Here is a 15711-nt window from a genome sequence, read left to right as displayed (position 1 = left end):
CTCCCCTCCCTCCCCGCGGCGCTATACTGGTTCGCGAGAGAGCGGGCGAGGCAGCGGTCCGCCCGGGGGACGGCAGGAGGGCGCGGGGTGCCCGCCGCCGACCCCCGGGGCCGGGGCCGGGGCCGCGGCGGGGGCCGGGGCCGCGGCGGCGGCGGCGGCGGCGGCGCGGGGCAGGAGCTGCGCGGCCGCCCCCTCCCCTGCTCGCCTCTCCGGAGCCTGTGCTGGGAAGGCAGTGACAGCGGCGAGAGCGGCGAGAGGCGGCGGAAGACATTAGAGACCGCGGTGCCGAAAAATGAGGGAAAAAATTAATATAAATTCGCCCCCCGCCTCAAACCGGCCGAATTTCGCACAGAAATTTCCCCCGTGGACCCGGCTACCCGGAGGGTGTCCCCCGGACCCGGCGGCTCCGTCTTTGGGGGGATCCGGAGGGACTTTGGGGCACTCGACCCCCCTTTCCCTGCGTTTTTTGGACAAAAGTTTTTTTTTTTTCATAATAAAGAAACGAATTTGCCTGCTCTCCCCCTCCGAGTGGCCCGGAGGCTTTTCCCTTCCCCATCGGTGTGTGTTTAGAGAAAAGTGTGAACCCAAGTAAGTACTGAGTCGTGTTGCCTTGGGGAGGGGGGTTTGCTAACTGAAAGCAGGAGAGATCCGGAGAGAGAGAGAGAGAGAGAGAGAGAGAGCGCAGGGACAGCTTGTTGTCAGTATCATAAACAACCAAAATGGAGGGAGAACTGAGGCATATAACAAAATAAAAATCAGAAAAAAATGCCAAAAAATACTTAAAAATCGGGGCTGCTCCCCCTTTTCCTCCTCAAGGTAACAGAATAAAAGCCGTGTCTTCCTGAGCCCGTTTTAAGGTTTCAGGGAGCAAGGAGTTAATATTTATTATTTTTTTTGTTGATGAATTCTTTGGGAAGGCGAAAGCCTCTTATAACTCTCCACCGACAATGAGAAAACGTGAAAATCCCTTTCAGGAGAGAGAAGTAGGGGGAGATGATAGTGCAGAAAGTGCATAACTTTGGGGTAATGTGCAGTGATCCTAGATAAGATAAAAGCTGTATATGCTGCTTTATAACTTCCCTTTTTAATGCTTTTTGTGTGTTTGGGGGATTTTGGGAGAGGGGGACTCTTTTCTCTTTCTCTGTCTTTTTTTTTCTTTCTTTTTTTTTTCTTTCGGACCGGAATGCAACGCCTTTGTAGTGTCACTTTCCTGATCTAATTAGGATGTGTGAAGCAGAGAGTAAACCTTTCCGGTTTATAAAGTACGTTTTCGTTGCCTTTCAATTGCAAGTTTTCCTGGTGGCTCCCTCCTCTATTTAAACTGGATTCTTCAAAGGAGTATGGGGTTGAGGTAATGCTCCACAGGGAAAGCCCAGAGTGCTCAGAGGCAGGGCACCTCTTCTGCGACCGGCTGCTGGTTTCCCTGGCATGCTCAGTTCACCTGTTTGTGTCCTACAAGGAATGTATTCTGCAGTCTCCTCGTTTTATTTATATAAAATAATGATGCCTCATCTTGCCTCACATTGAAGTTAATGGGAAAGTGCTGCTGATGTTGGTTCCACGTGGGATCAGGGACATAGCAGGGCATTTTAAAGAGACAGCTTCTCTTTTCCTATAGTTATCATCACCTCTGCAGTACCTCTGCCTCTAGCAAAGGGATGGTTTGTTGTTGCTGGGTTTTTTTGGTTTTTTTTAAATGCAAAGGTATTAAATCAGCCCTGGTCCGATAAATTAGTACAGCTCGATAGGGGGAAAACATGCAGATTCGTTTGGATCAACACATTTCTTTTGTGTATAGCCAGTCTTCAGGGGACTTTTCTTGTGTGTTAATTAAAATGCTGTGTTTTGGAGAGTGGTTTTTGGAATGGATGTTGTAGAAATGAAATAGTCTCAGGTTGTTAATGTTAAAACCTAGTGCTGTTCTGCTAGTTCTGAATTCTCTGATAGGGGGGACATGTGTGTATAACACAATTTCCCTGGCGTTTTGTAAAAGTTGTGAAGTGCATTATTTTTACTTCAGTTTTGTTGGAGACACCTGAGTTTGTTCAAAAGTATTGTAGAGCTTGTTCTATACTTAAATCTTCTGAACAGTTCCAAAAGGTTTTGAAAATAGTGAAAATAACTGCAGGTTTTAATTGGCCAAAATAGGGGCTTCTTAAAAATACACCTTAGGCTTGTAATTATAACATCCCTTGGAAGAATTACCTCTGGCTTTGTTTAAAAAAAAAAAAATCATCCTAACTGCGGTCTAGTTTCATATATGTGTGTGCATGCATGCTTTTAGCATATGTTTTGGCTGATACAGTTTTTTGCTTAATTTTTAACTGGTAAATGTTTAACTGTAATGATGTGAAATGTTCTGCTTGTCTGTATTATCTCCTAAGTATTTTAATTTTCAGTAAAATGTCCTATTAAAAAAATTAACATAATCTCTTAATATGGCAGTTTGATATCTTTATGAGGAATTACAAGGTTTCCTTTACACATGCTTTGTTTTTGTAGCCTTTGTGTTTAATCCTAGATTAAAAATTGAATACAGGTATCTGGCTCTAGAGAGAGAAGATGGAGTACTGAACTTATAGGGAGGCTATTTCAGCAAAGTTTTCTTTGAAATTCTTGATGTTGAATATAATTGTGATAGCCCTCGATGTTCAATAGCGTGTGTTCACAAGTGATCTGTACCTTTTCTGCAAGGATGACTAAAGAAGCTGTTGTACAGTAGTTGTTGACTAGGATAGTCTTGTGGTTACAGATTTTGGAAGAAATCTCAAACTCTTCCAGTGACTCACAGTTGTGAAAATTAAATCACATCAACTACACTTAGGCTTGAAAAAAGGTTCATTAAGGGAGAAAAATTGATCAGTTTGTATAAAGGAATGAAATTCAACATCTTTCCAAAACTGTCTTTTCATGGTTTGGAGGTGTTTCTTATAGTTAGTAAGAATTCATACTTTGAAGTTCCTTTCCAAATATTTCTTACACTGATTTTTCTTTTTGTTGACTGAAGTTACATTCTCTTGAAATGTATAGAAATTTGATGAATTAATAGCAGTGTGCCGTGTCTTGGGGTTTTTTAATACACCAGGGTAGATAGATAGTAGTAGACGTACAGAACTAACTTTGTTAAACTAGTTAATGGTTAAACTAGTTAATGAAAATAATATTTGAGAACTCTTCAAATACTGCATCTGTGACAATTGGTACCAAAGTATTTAATATGTTACAACATTTTCACCTATTTAAGAACTTCTAAATCATTGATTTTGTAATGCTGAAAATAGTTATAGGTATAGTTATAGTTATATGATCTTAACAACATTTATGATACACATGTTGTGGAATGTATTTCTTCACTTGAAGTTATGTGTTACAAAGTAAATTCAGTATATCCAAGCGTGGCACAAAATTCAGGACATAGGAAGGAGGAAGAGGGAAGGGTGTTCTCATAGAATTTGATACTCTTCTAAAGTGGGTTTAATTTGAGGATATAATCCAGATGATGATAGTAGTAGAAAATGAATTTTGTTTAGGGTTTTTTTTTACAAACTTAATTACTCTCTTTATGTACAAAACTGAATTCTTCTTAGAGGGATGATGTGGTGCTTAATAAAAATAGAAGGAACTTTCAAAGCTTCTTTGCTTCTAAGAGTTAAGATAATCTTTTCTATTATACATTGCTCTGGTTCTATACATGATTCAGTAAGATTTTCAAGATTTTCTAAAATTTAAACACCTGAGGAAACAAATATTTATGAGTTGTTGTTGGCAAAGTTACCCTAGATTTTGTCAGTAAACTGGGGAGTTCTAAAAGTATTGAAATCTTTTGTAGATATTTATCAATCCTGTTGAATAGTGTTTTAAAGTTATTAACTACAGTATTCTACAACAGTTCAACAAATGCAGAAATCTAAATTCTCATGCATTAAACTGTTCCTGAATGCTCAGTTCAAGAGTGTTTCTTGGTGTGTACATTTTATTTAGTAATTAGCCTGGAAAATGAGTTTTCCCATGTAGACCTTTGAGATTTAAATTAAGAAAAAATTTTTTTTAAGTTTATATAGTTCAAAAAGACACTACATACAAAGTGTAGCCACTTCTAATGGTCGCCCATCTCTGCAGTTAGTCAAAATGGTGCCCTTAAGTCTCCTACTTTCAGGGCTGTGCATATGTTTTAAAATTAATGAGTTAAAGAGGGCACTGCTCATGTTCTAAATAAACTACCGTTTTTAACTGTTTAAGGTTATTTTGTTAAAATAGGTGTTTTATTTCAGAGTCTGAAATATAAGTTTTTTTATTTTGTATTTATAACATCTGATATTTTTAAAAGTAGATTTTCTCAGCAGACAAATAACTTTTGGGCAGGTTCTTGAACTAGTTTATCTGTTTACCAGAGGGAAATATTCTGGAAAATATGAAGTGTGTTAGACAATTGTCAGATGCAGTGTAGAGTTAAAAGCAGCTAGCAGCCACCTCCACTGAAGTGACAGAACACTTGGTTTCAAGGAGATACTCTCCAAATATCTGCAGCTAGTGAAGATTTCGCTTGCATTACTTCTGAGATAAATGTACAGTATCTATGCACTGAACTGCTAACCATCTTTAACCAATTACCAAATGTTTAGGTAGCCTTAAAAACTATTTTAAAAATAATTCAAGTATGAGAACAAAGTTACATTTTGCATTGATCAGATGTAAAGTGTTTAAATTTCTGAAGTATAGGGAATTTTTTTGCATTTATCTGAGTATCTCAATAATGCAGAATTGTGTATTTTTCCTGTTAATCAAAAAATCACATCTAGCACTTAGTTAAATTTATATTGATTTTTAAATTGTGTGAACTTGTAACTTGAATGTAAATCATATTGGTTAACTCTCATTAGAATCACTTATGCATCTTTCTATATTTAATTTTTAAGTTTTCAAGGAACATAATAACCCTTTATCTGAAATTGAATAGATGCAATTACTATTGAATTTAAAGTGAGCAGTTGTCCATCAGACATCAAATGTGAAAAGCTCTAACTGTATGCTGTTATGAAAACCTATTATTGGATAGAATTGATCACCAGTACTGCAAGTTAAATTTTACTTTTATGTAAACATCATTACTTCAAGTTAAATTTTACTTTTATATAAACTGGCTTGTTAAATTATTTCTTGTCTACTTCAGTGTCAGTGTTCACCTGCTATTATCTCATCTTATAGGGATGAATTAGCAGAAACTAATAGAATTACATTTTTTTTAAATGTTGTCAAGACATAACATGCTTTCAAAAAAAGTTATGTGATAACAGTTGTAAATGATGGGGCCTTCTCATAGAATATATTAAAATAGTTAGTATTTAAATAGTTCCTGGATGTCTTGTAAACAGTTATTGCAGGATGATGGCATTAAAAGTAACCACAGTATATAGTGGGGATTTGAGATGGCTATGTAAGCACTTGAACAGTGAAGAGTGGGAAAGCTTATATAGTTATTCTCATGCTGAAGGAATAAATCAATTTGTATTATAACCTTCTCTGCAATAACTTCTGTTCCTTTTCTAATTCACTCACTGTTCAGAGCACAGAGATAACCTGTGGAATATATTAAAATATGTGGTCATACTGGTGGACTAATTTATACATGCCCAAACCTGATGGTTTCTATAGATTTGCAAGGGCGTGAAAGGAATAGAACATGGCCCAATGTACATAATTTTATTTTATTTGTTTAAAGGAAAGATTTAAAAAAAGGTAGTAAACCACTATAAAATCAAAAAGTGAGATAGATAAAACAAATGAATATAGACAAATGTGGCAGTAATACACAGAACAGTAACTCAAAACTCTGAAATAAAATAGCTCAAATCAGTTTTGAGAAGTTTAGTGGGAATCAGGAAAGCAAAACCTAGAATAGCCATCAAATACAATTAGAATAACTATGCAGAGAAACTTGGAAAAAGGTAGAAGGGGGCTGTTACAGTAAACTGAATTGCTCTAATCTTCTTTTGCACTTAATGTGCTAAATGCCTCTCTCAAAGGAGAATATCCCTAGAAATCAGATTAGAAAGTGTTTAAAGGGAATTATTTATCAAAGTTGTTTTTTTACTAAAGTTAGGATAACTAATAACAATCTCTTCCATACTGTTGTAGATAGCGCTTTATTTGGTATCATTTAACTATGCAGGTTGCTTGACTATAATTTACTACATATTGTACAGATAATTCGCCTGGAAGCCCGACATTGTATGTTGCTAACTTCCACCCTAAAAGTTTTCCTTATGGTTGTGGGTCAGATTACACTTCTGAGACTGCCAAATCTAAAGTATTTCTCATGAAATAAGATGTAGCTAGCTGATTTTTTCTTATTTCCATTTACTATGAATTGTCATGTAATCAAAAGCAAGGAGAATGTGTCACAAAGCTTATCTTCTCTGTTCATTCATTGAGTAATTCGTATACTGCAGGGTATCAGATTTACTAGGGCAAGATTTCTTAAAAAAGCCCTGCAAATCATTTGAATCTGAATTAATGAGATCTCATTACACTAACTGTTTGAACAACAGAAAGACCCTGTGTGTGCAAATTAAAATATTTTACTATATCAAGTGTTTGTCACTTCTAATGAAACAGTGTTTATTGTGTTGTGTATGTATTTATCATGAACGTTACCTATATATATTTATATTTAAAGGAAGCCTGTGGCTGGTTAGGGAGAAAGTGATGTCCTTTGAATCAGCTGTAATACAGGAATCTTTTTGAAAAGAGACCCTTTTGAAAAGAAACCAGTGATCTTATTACCAAAAAAAAAAAAAAAAGCAGAAAGAAAGATTCTGGCAGCTTACAATTAAATTTCAATCAAGCCTGTGTAGTTAGTAATAAATGTTGAGTTTTTTTAAACTCTTACTGTCACATGTGGAATTTTCATTTTATAATAATTGTGCATTTAATACAGCTGCCTGCATTCAAGGCTTAACAATAATACAGTATTTATCATACATAAGTATAGATACAATATAAATATGTAAAAGTAGAAATTGCCTATACTATTATTATGTTTTCATAAGATAGTACACTACAAAGGTGTAAATTTGTGGTGTTCACTGCCTGTTACCAGTTACTGGTGCTCTTCTCCCCAAAAACATTTTAGGCAAAATGGGTATTAAACTAAAATAAAACAAATGTAAAAATTCTTTCAGGGTTTTGTGCTCAGTTTAAAAATAAATGTTGTTAAAACTAGTTTTGTTCACTGGGAGTTACTGTGGTCAATACACATTTAATTTGTCTCATCTAGGACATTAAGAAACTGTGAACAAAGTAGCTTAAGAAGAGCTTAGACCTTAGCAGGTAACAATAGATGCCAGTTAATTTGAATCTGGTAGGGTTTTTTTTTTTTTCTTCTTCTTCTTCTTTGACTTGACACAGATTTCTTTAGTTCTTTTAGACTGCTGAATTTCTGTTTAGACTAAACCACTTCTAATTATACCGCAATGCAAACATATAGCTTATGGCTATATTTTAATCAGTTTCAGAAAAAGTAATAAAAATATTATTGCATATGTCAAAGGATGGTGTTGCTCCATGCTATTTTAAGTGGTTTAGGTACAGTTATAAGCATACCAGTACAATGAAATCAGTTCTATTCCTAAACAACAAAGTTACATTATTTGTTACTTGAGAATTTACTCAGAATCATAATATGTTAATTACCTTAATTATTCAGGCTGCTTTTAATATGTGCTGAAATTGCTTTAAAAAATATAATACTTTTATAAAAATAGTTTAATTGCTCATTACTTGTAAAATGTAATGTTTTCCCAGTTGTAAGTTTTAAAGAGTTTTTGTCTTAAATACACAAATGTATTCTTTTCTTTTGATATTGGGACCTAACTGTTTTTTAACTTATTTTAAACTTTTGATCTCTCAAAATCAGTTTGTGGCCCATTAAAGTATTGATATTGATCATTTTTGTACTACAAAAATTGTGCTGAGGAGTAATTAACTTATGCTGCTGATGATACAAGTATAAAAATTGAGATGTAAAGTATCATGGAAAACTTAATCGTAGTGGTATTTGAATGATGGGAACAGCCCCAAACGGCGTGAATGTTAAACTAGCCTATGAGGAAAAGATGTCAGGCTTTGCAGTTTGTAGCACTAATCAAATATGTGGTGAACAGTATCACTGTTTCTCATAGGAAATACCCAAACACACTTGTAGCATCGATTGCTGTAGAAGGCAAACAGAAAACTAGATTATAGTTTCAGAAACGATAAACTATGAAATACGTTTCTTTGGAAAATATTGTTTTTAGAGATCTCCCCTGTAATATAATATTATTTTACCTTTGAGAACTTAACCATTTCAGATTATTTGAGAACAAGTAAGTTAAGTCCATCTTGAGTAATACTTTTGAGATTTCAGTACAGTTTTTATCTATGCATTGTGTAAAACAAACTTCATACTCTTCGTTATGGTTAAATATTTGTGCTGAAAGGAAAGTGCATTTGAGCTGGTTCATTTGATTGGAGTAGGAAGGTGTTTTGATTTGGGAAGGGTAAATATATGTGATTCTTTTCTGTTTTTCTGAATTTAGCCTAATAAGTATACCAAACATAACAGGAGTCTGGATCTTTTCTCAAGCCTTGAGTGAAAAGGGAGGTGCAGTTAGGAAGGGACTCTGCTGACTTAAGTCACTGGCCCTCGGTCTATCAAAATATCTGCCTCTGTGAATTGATAATTTCCATCGCACAGCAGTATTGCACCCTTGAAACTCATCATATGTTCAGTGATCTTGAGATAAATTCCACAGTTCTTCATTAGGCAGATTGAATTCACTAAAAGTTTTGTTTGAATAAGAACTTGAGCATTGTGCTATTTGTTCCAGTACAGGCAATGTTTCCATCAGGTGTTGAGCTATAGGAAGTCTCATTTCTCTGAACAAACCCACAGAGACTTCACGGATGCCCTAAACTACCCTTTGAGGTCATTCCTGTTACAGTTCTAGTTGTTACACTGCACTTACATATAATATAATTCTTTCAACAAAGCTTCCATGTTTTATCATAAAGGATGGTTTTATGTAGATGATTTAACTAAGAAACATAAAAGCAGGCAGAAATTTGCTGTCAAGTTGAAAGTGCTCTGTAACTATTACATGAAGTAGTGCTTAAAACACATTTGTTTCATTGGCAGAGTGAGACCTGTAGTTTGAAGAAGGCAAAGCTTAGCTGATTTGTCAACTCTTCCTCCGCAAATAGAGGTTAAAATTTGTTATAGCTCTTGCAGCCTAATAGTGCTCTGAATATTCTCCATATGTATATAGGCAAACTTTTTGTAACTTAGGCCTTTGTAGGAAATTCAAGAGGGCTAGTGGATGGAGCTCATGGGATGTTTGTATCCCTCTTATGGATGAACTGCATTTAGCAACTTTGTAAATTCATGATGTGATTTTTATATTCAGAGGTACATCTGAGAGAATGTGTAGTCAAAAATATGTGTATCCTCACTGTGTATAGCAGAGTTAAGTCTTAAGAAGAAGTATTCTACCCTCTTGCTTTGGGTATTTAGACAGGTTACATGGAGGTAAACATTTATGCAGGTGTTTTCCTCCACTTGATGCATTTATCAGTTGTTGAAGAAGTCTGTTGAGTTTTGTTGAGAAGTACATAACAGTGACTGGCCAAGTTATTAAATGACCTGAACTACAGAATTGGTAGATGGAAGAGGGAGACTTTTCTCCTGACCTTGAACGGGTTATTTGCATGGTTCCTTGGCCTCTTCAGCAGTGCTTTGCTGCAAGTCAGAACAGAGGAACTTGAAGAAATACTCCATAAAAATGCATGTCTCAGGTTCCTCTGGCAAAGCTTAAGAATCCACTTGAATGCTGATAGTTCTTCTTCACTGTGACCTCCAAAATATTCAGCCTGTCCTTCCTGCTCTCCAAATATGATCATTTTCATCTATCAATTTCTAGGTAGATCATTAGTAACTGTACAGTAGTAACTGTACAATAGTAACTGCATATTCTGTAGGCTAACAATTTCAGCCTGTTTCAGAACAGGAGATTCATGTTAAAGTTGAAACACTTCCCAGGGAACAAATGGTATTTCCACATCTTTTTTTTTTTTTTTTTTTTAATTGTAACATGCCTCCAGATTGAGGTAATTTCATGGTGGCATTCATGAAAATGAGTGATCTTTCAGGTTGTCAAGAACGAAGCCGTTCAGGGCTTTGTAGGTTAAACCCAGTATATTTTAGCATCTTTCAGAAACTGGTGGTCATTCAGGGTACATCATGGAACAGTAGTCATGTGTTACTCAGCAGGGCATGCTGCTTCATGGTGGGACTACAATGTCCTGAATTTGGGAGGAGCAGACCTGCACTGAAGGTTTAGTTGCTCTCCATAGTGTGAGCTGGGACCTGCTTTACTGTGGCTTTTACAAATAAATGAATTCTTAGAATAAGATTCTTCACTCACCAACTTATTTTTTTTTCCCTGCAGTGTCAAAAACGGACATTTTGGGATGATTTTTACAAATCTGTGAACTTAAAAGGGCAATTAATGTAACCACATATGAAGTCAGAGTATTTGAAAAAAATCCTCTAAATGAAAATCCTGGGAAAATATTTAAGACTGCCTTTAAAGCAAAGAAAAATAACTGCCACACTAAAGTGATGATATTTTTCAGCCAAATAAATAGTACTTAGATGTTGGGGGGGGGGGGTGTTATGGCTTCGTTTAGCAATAGCTTGAATCCCTCAGTAAGAGAATGTCTATATACTAATATATTTGTGAATATAATATATAATGTACATTTAGAAAAATTTAGTTTTCAGTAACAAAAAAATCAGAACTAGATCAAAGCATTTTTTTATGCTATGTCCATATACATATATGGCATTTTTTGAGATGAAAAGCTTAGGTGTCTTGGTACCCTGAGGTATTCAGAACCCTGCCCTGTTTAGTACTTGGAAGTGTACAAACACAAAGCTCTTACGCTGCATACAGATGGTGTGTGATGATGTGCTTCCTAAGGTTAGTGAGACAGTTTGTTGTTTTTGTGTCTCTGAATTCAGAATTAAAAGTGATATGTAATGATATGTTACCGACTTAGTAACACACAGCACTTTAATCCAATATAAGGTGTGTCTATTGTAGAACTTCAATGTAAATGTTATGTGGCTTTAGACTTGACTTTCTAGTACTATAGATTGTACCTAAGAATAAAACTGTTTTGTTTTGTAAGAATTACTGTCTCCCTCTGGTGTATTTGCCTTTAATTGAATTCTGTTCTGTGATTTATTTATTTATTTATTTTTTATTTTTTGCATATGATTGTGCTCATGATTTTTCCTCCAAATGAATACAGATAGCATTGTGCTTCTGCTGTGATTATTATACATAGCACCTCTGAGTCAGCAGATCAAAAGTTATGTTTACTGAAAGACAGAATTGATATTTTATACTTTTTTTAGATCACTTAAAAATAGCTGCATCAAAAGAGATTATGCCTTTAACATGCTAATCCACTAAGCCATTATACATCATTCTGTAGGGAATGTTTTATACTAGGCAGCTGTCTCTTACTAGAGTCCATTTGAAAGGTTTCAGGTTATTACAGAAATATATCCATAAGCTTGAATTCTTACGGAGAGAGGCTTCTTTTAATATAATGTATAATATGTGCACTACCCAATTGCAGCCTTTTTTCCAATAACTGCTTTAGCTATCAGTATGGTTTGGCCTGTTTTAAGTACTCTGGCCATTTGAGACAAATTGTTGATAAAAAATGGCATATGCAAAAACCTTCTCTGAGTGTGTGTGGGGTAACAGTTCCTAATTTTAATAGAGAATATTATGCTGTGGTAACCAAATATCTGAATGGAGTGCTTTACTGATTATATGAAAGATAGAGTGAAGTAGGGTGAGAGTTTGTGTCAGATGCATTGAAGACACTGAAGCTCATCTGAAGTAGTAGTTTCAGTTGCTAATCTTGCCCAAAGTTCCTCTGCCGCTTTGTGTTTTTAGCAGTTGCATTTTCTTCATTCAATTTTTTGTAATTGTATACCAGACTGCGTAAAAGAGTTGCGCAAACAAGGGAGACAGTAATACTGACTTTGCAGAAAATTCTGTAAAGTGCACAAAGTGCTACTGAAAAATACAGTTCTGTCTAATCTTTTGACTTCAGAAACCCTAGGTATTACTTGTAAGAACAGTAGATACAGGTATGTGTTAGACTGACATTTGACCACAGATTGACTGCCACTTTGTACATCTGCGACTAGAATCTTTTAGTTATTAAAGATGAAAACAAATAATTTGCATATAGATGAATTACGGTGCAAAGTTTGCTGAAAGAGCTTAGCAATAACCATTTTCCTTTACTTTTACAGTTGCTAATTCAAAATGGTACAACGTGAGAGAAACGTTTAGTTAGTTATTACTACTTGATATTCTATTCTGGCTAGTTATAGAGCTCTACTTAATGTTATCTGACAGGTTAGACTATTTAACTTGAAAATCTGCTGCTGCCTGACTGGTGAGCTGGGACATTACCTACTGTGATATGCGATTGGCAAGAAGTCTGAAAACATTTTGAGGCAAACTTGGCCCTGCTTGAAACTAATAGTTAGGTAAGGTTTGATACATTTCTTAGTGACATATTAAAATGCCTTTTGCAATTTGGGCCAATGTATTTTTGAACCGGAGAAGTGTGTTTCATATAATCTAAAAGACTTCTAGTGTTGGGTGGTATTAGCTCTCTAAGTTGAAGTATGGTTCGTTCTTTTGTTACCCGAGTAGGCTATGGAAAAGTACAACTGTAGCACAACATGTTGTGTTGTTATCACTTACATATACAGCCATCTGCAAGGAACAGTGCAATAACGAGAGACAGGGAGTATATGGGAAAGAAGATAGCATGTGGGAAGAAGTAAAATGAAACACTGTAGGGCCCACACTGAGTATGCAATAACAGTGCAAAGAACATTATCCTAACAGTGTTCTGTTGTAAGGCTGTGTACTAGTTGTATGTGAAAATACTTCCTAAACAGTGCATATCAATTATATTAGTAATTATAATATTTTCAACAAGGAGTTTTATGTTTCGGTAGAACAAAGTACTGCATGGAAGTAACTATGTTAATCTTTATGTAAATTGTTTTTAAATAGGCTGTGGAATAAGATTGTGTTCCAGACAGTCACAGTTTAAAATCCTGAAAAGGAAGGAATTGTTGTAAATTGTTTTGTTCTGAAGCTGTATACCCAATCTTCCTGGCAGATAGGATACTTCATTCTTATAAGGCTGTATTTTCTCTGAATAATTAGCTGGAGTTACCTACATTTGAACTAATTGCTGAAGTTAGCCTAACTTGGGTGAAAATGATAATGCTGAAAAACAGTACATAAATCACTTTGTAGAGCTGGGTTGTTAACTGCATTAGTAAAAAAAATATGTTTTTTGGCTCACCAGTTTAAATTAAAAAAAAATAAAACACCTAGTGAGTTTTGTGTGTGATCAGGATAGGGAATTACTTAATTTATATGTATGGCCAATGCAGAAAAGAAGAATGTCTCTAAATTCAGCAAGTGGTGTGTGTTGCTCTAAAGGCAGCAAGTGACTCATGTGATCATCTTAGCAGCTGGGCAGCAAGATTAGAGAGCCACTACGTACACATTCCCTTACAGAGGGGTCCAAGCTATTGCTAAATGAAGTTGTATTACAGCCAACAACCAAATAACTGGCATAAGAAAATAGTAAATAAGTGTGTCATCAGGTTAGTGCAGTACTTATTTTAGACGGTCTTTAAAGTGGAAAAAAAAATCTTTTTAAAGTTTTGTATTTAGCAGATTTTTGTCCTTTTTCAAACAGTCTAACATCATATGTGGTTACATATTAATTGTCCCTTTAAATATGCAGACTTGTAAAAATCATCCTGAAATGGCTGTTTCTGACACTGCAGGAAAAAACAAAAATGTTAGCGAGTGAAGAATCTTATTCCAAAGAATTCATTTATTTGTAGAAGTACTAAAAATATGTTTGTATCATGAAGTATTTTGATTTGAACTGAAATTGGCAAAGCGTATACTTCTTGGTCACTTGCTAATTTGAAGACTTATTCATGATGTTATTCCTCATGTATTTCCTAATTGTAAGAATTTATGAAGTTTGTTCCAAATTATCTTTAAGTTTTCCTGGCATGCCAGTATGGATTAGTGAAGTATGTATTCTTTTTATTTTTTTCTGAGTTTCCCTAATCTATTTTTTTTACTCAGATACCTGCCTTTCTTAAGAAAGTTGCTAAACATTTATGAATGCTTTGTCCTTTATATTTACAGCTACAGATCGATTTATAACTAGTAGTTATGAATGTAAACTCAAAACTGTCACCCTGTCAAATACCTCTGTAGAAGTAAACTTGGTAAGAACTTTCAATCGTGAGGACCAAAGGACATAAATTTGCCTGTTGTGATCCAGTAAATTGATACAGAAATCAAGAAGACATGAATATGGAGTTCCTTGGTGCTATTTTTAGTGTCAACTTTCAGACCAGAATTATGCTTTAAAGATGAGAATGTATTTACTGAAGAGGAGTTTTTATATTTAAAAAGACAAGGCAGACAGGAGGTCAAGCCCTTGATAAATTCATTATAGTGAAAGAATACCAGAAGAGTGTGTGTTCCTAGCATTACTCACTGTGTCCTGCTGCCCTCAAAAAGATTAAACAGTTTGTTTTTCTTTTTGTCTGCTTCAGGGTCTCTGGATTTCTACTTTCTCTCTTTTGCTGTCTAGTAATGACTTGTTTCCTGTATTGTTAATCTCTTTCATGTTTATTCCAAGTTTGTGCAGCTTTCCTTACTAAGAGTTTTCATTTGTATCTCTAAGATAAAAATGATAACATAAAGTAGGGTTGTCTAAAATTGTCAGTGCATCTGAAAACTACCCTCTCAAAATGAACCATTATTTTAATAACATTATAAAAACGTCTTGTTCATCTGTCCCTTTTGTTTTGCATATGTTTATATTTCTTTGTAATTAAGTCTCTTATTCATTAGTATTTTGAAATCTTTGATTCATAGGAATTCTTCCATTTTTTATTTCTTTTGATTCACCATTTTCTGAATCTTTCCTTACTACTTTTTTTAATATGTACTATTTTCCTGTACCAAATTGCTTTTCTTTTTTCCTACTCTGCTTTCATCATTTTTCGGTCACACATTACTCATCAGCTGCAGAAGAAAAATGTTTGTGTTCTTACTTCTGCACTGCCTAGTCTGATGGTGCTGTGTGACATAGGAGTATCAGGCAACAAAAGAGATACTTGTATATTGATAAGTAGCTTATAGATAAAGTGCTAGCAGACTGTGGCCAAAGATATACCTGCAAAATTTGTGGAGGAACCTCCACGGCTTGTGCTGAGACACTTCCCTTGCTTCTTCAGCACGCTCTGTTTGTTCAGAGCACCTTTTGCACAGCTTGGAGAATAATACACAAACAGCTCTACTGAGAGAATATTTGCGTGAACCTGGACTTTGTCTTGTTTATTTGTTTGTACCTTTCAGAATTATGCCCAAAATTTTTGAACCCACAACTTTTGAGCCACAAATTTGTGCTGCTGATCCCCACTGAACCAGAGGGGAAGTGTCTTCTCATGGTTCTCACAGAGGAACGCTCTTAAGCTACACGTAGCCGGAAGTACGGTATTTTCTTTAATAAATTTGATTT

At 35.3% G+C, this 15711-nt stretch overlaps 1 protein-coding gene across 5 annotated transcripts in view; it reads left to right on the top strand.

Moving 5' to 3' along the window:
* The window catches only part of PLAG1 (PLAG1 zinc finger), a 57033-nt gene that overhangs the window by 515 nt on the left and 40807 nt on the right, over positions 1 to 15711 (top strand). The window contains exon 2 of one of the 5 annotated variants that reach the window (XR_010883284.1): positions 500 to 588. The exons of 3 other annotated variants lie outside the window; for them this stretch is intronic. The gene's annotated coding sequence lies outside the window, so the exon portion shown is untranslated. Of the gene's footprint in view, positions 1 to 499; positions 589 to 13743; positions 13763 to 15711 lie in introns of those variants that run through there. One more of the 5 variants, XR_001294307.2, reaches the window with a different exon arrangement.

The sequence above is a fragment of the Apteryx mantelli genome, chromosome 2 (genome assembly GCF_036417845.1).
Source record: "Apteryx mantelli isolate bAptMan1 chromosome 2, bAptMan1.hap1, whole genome shotgun sequence".
NCBI classification, from domain to species: Eukaryota; Metazoa; Chordata; class Aves; order Apterygiformes; family Apterygidae; genus Apteryx; species Apteryx mantelli.
Note: the sequence above shows the minus strand (reverse complement) of the source record. Positions and strands in the feature narration are given on the sequence as shown.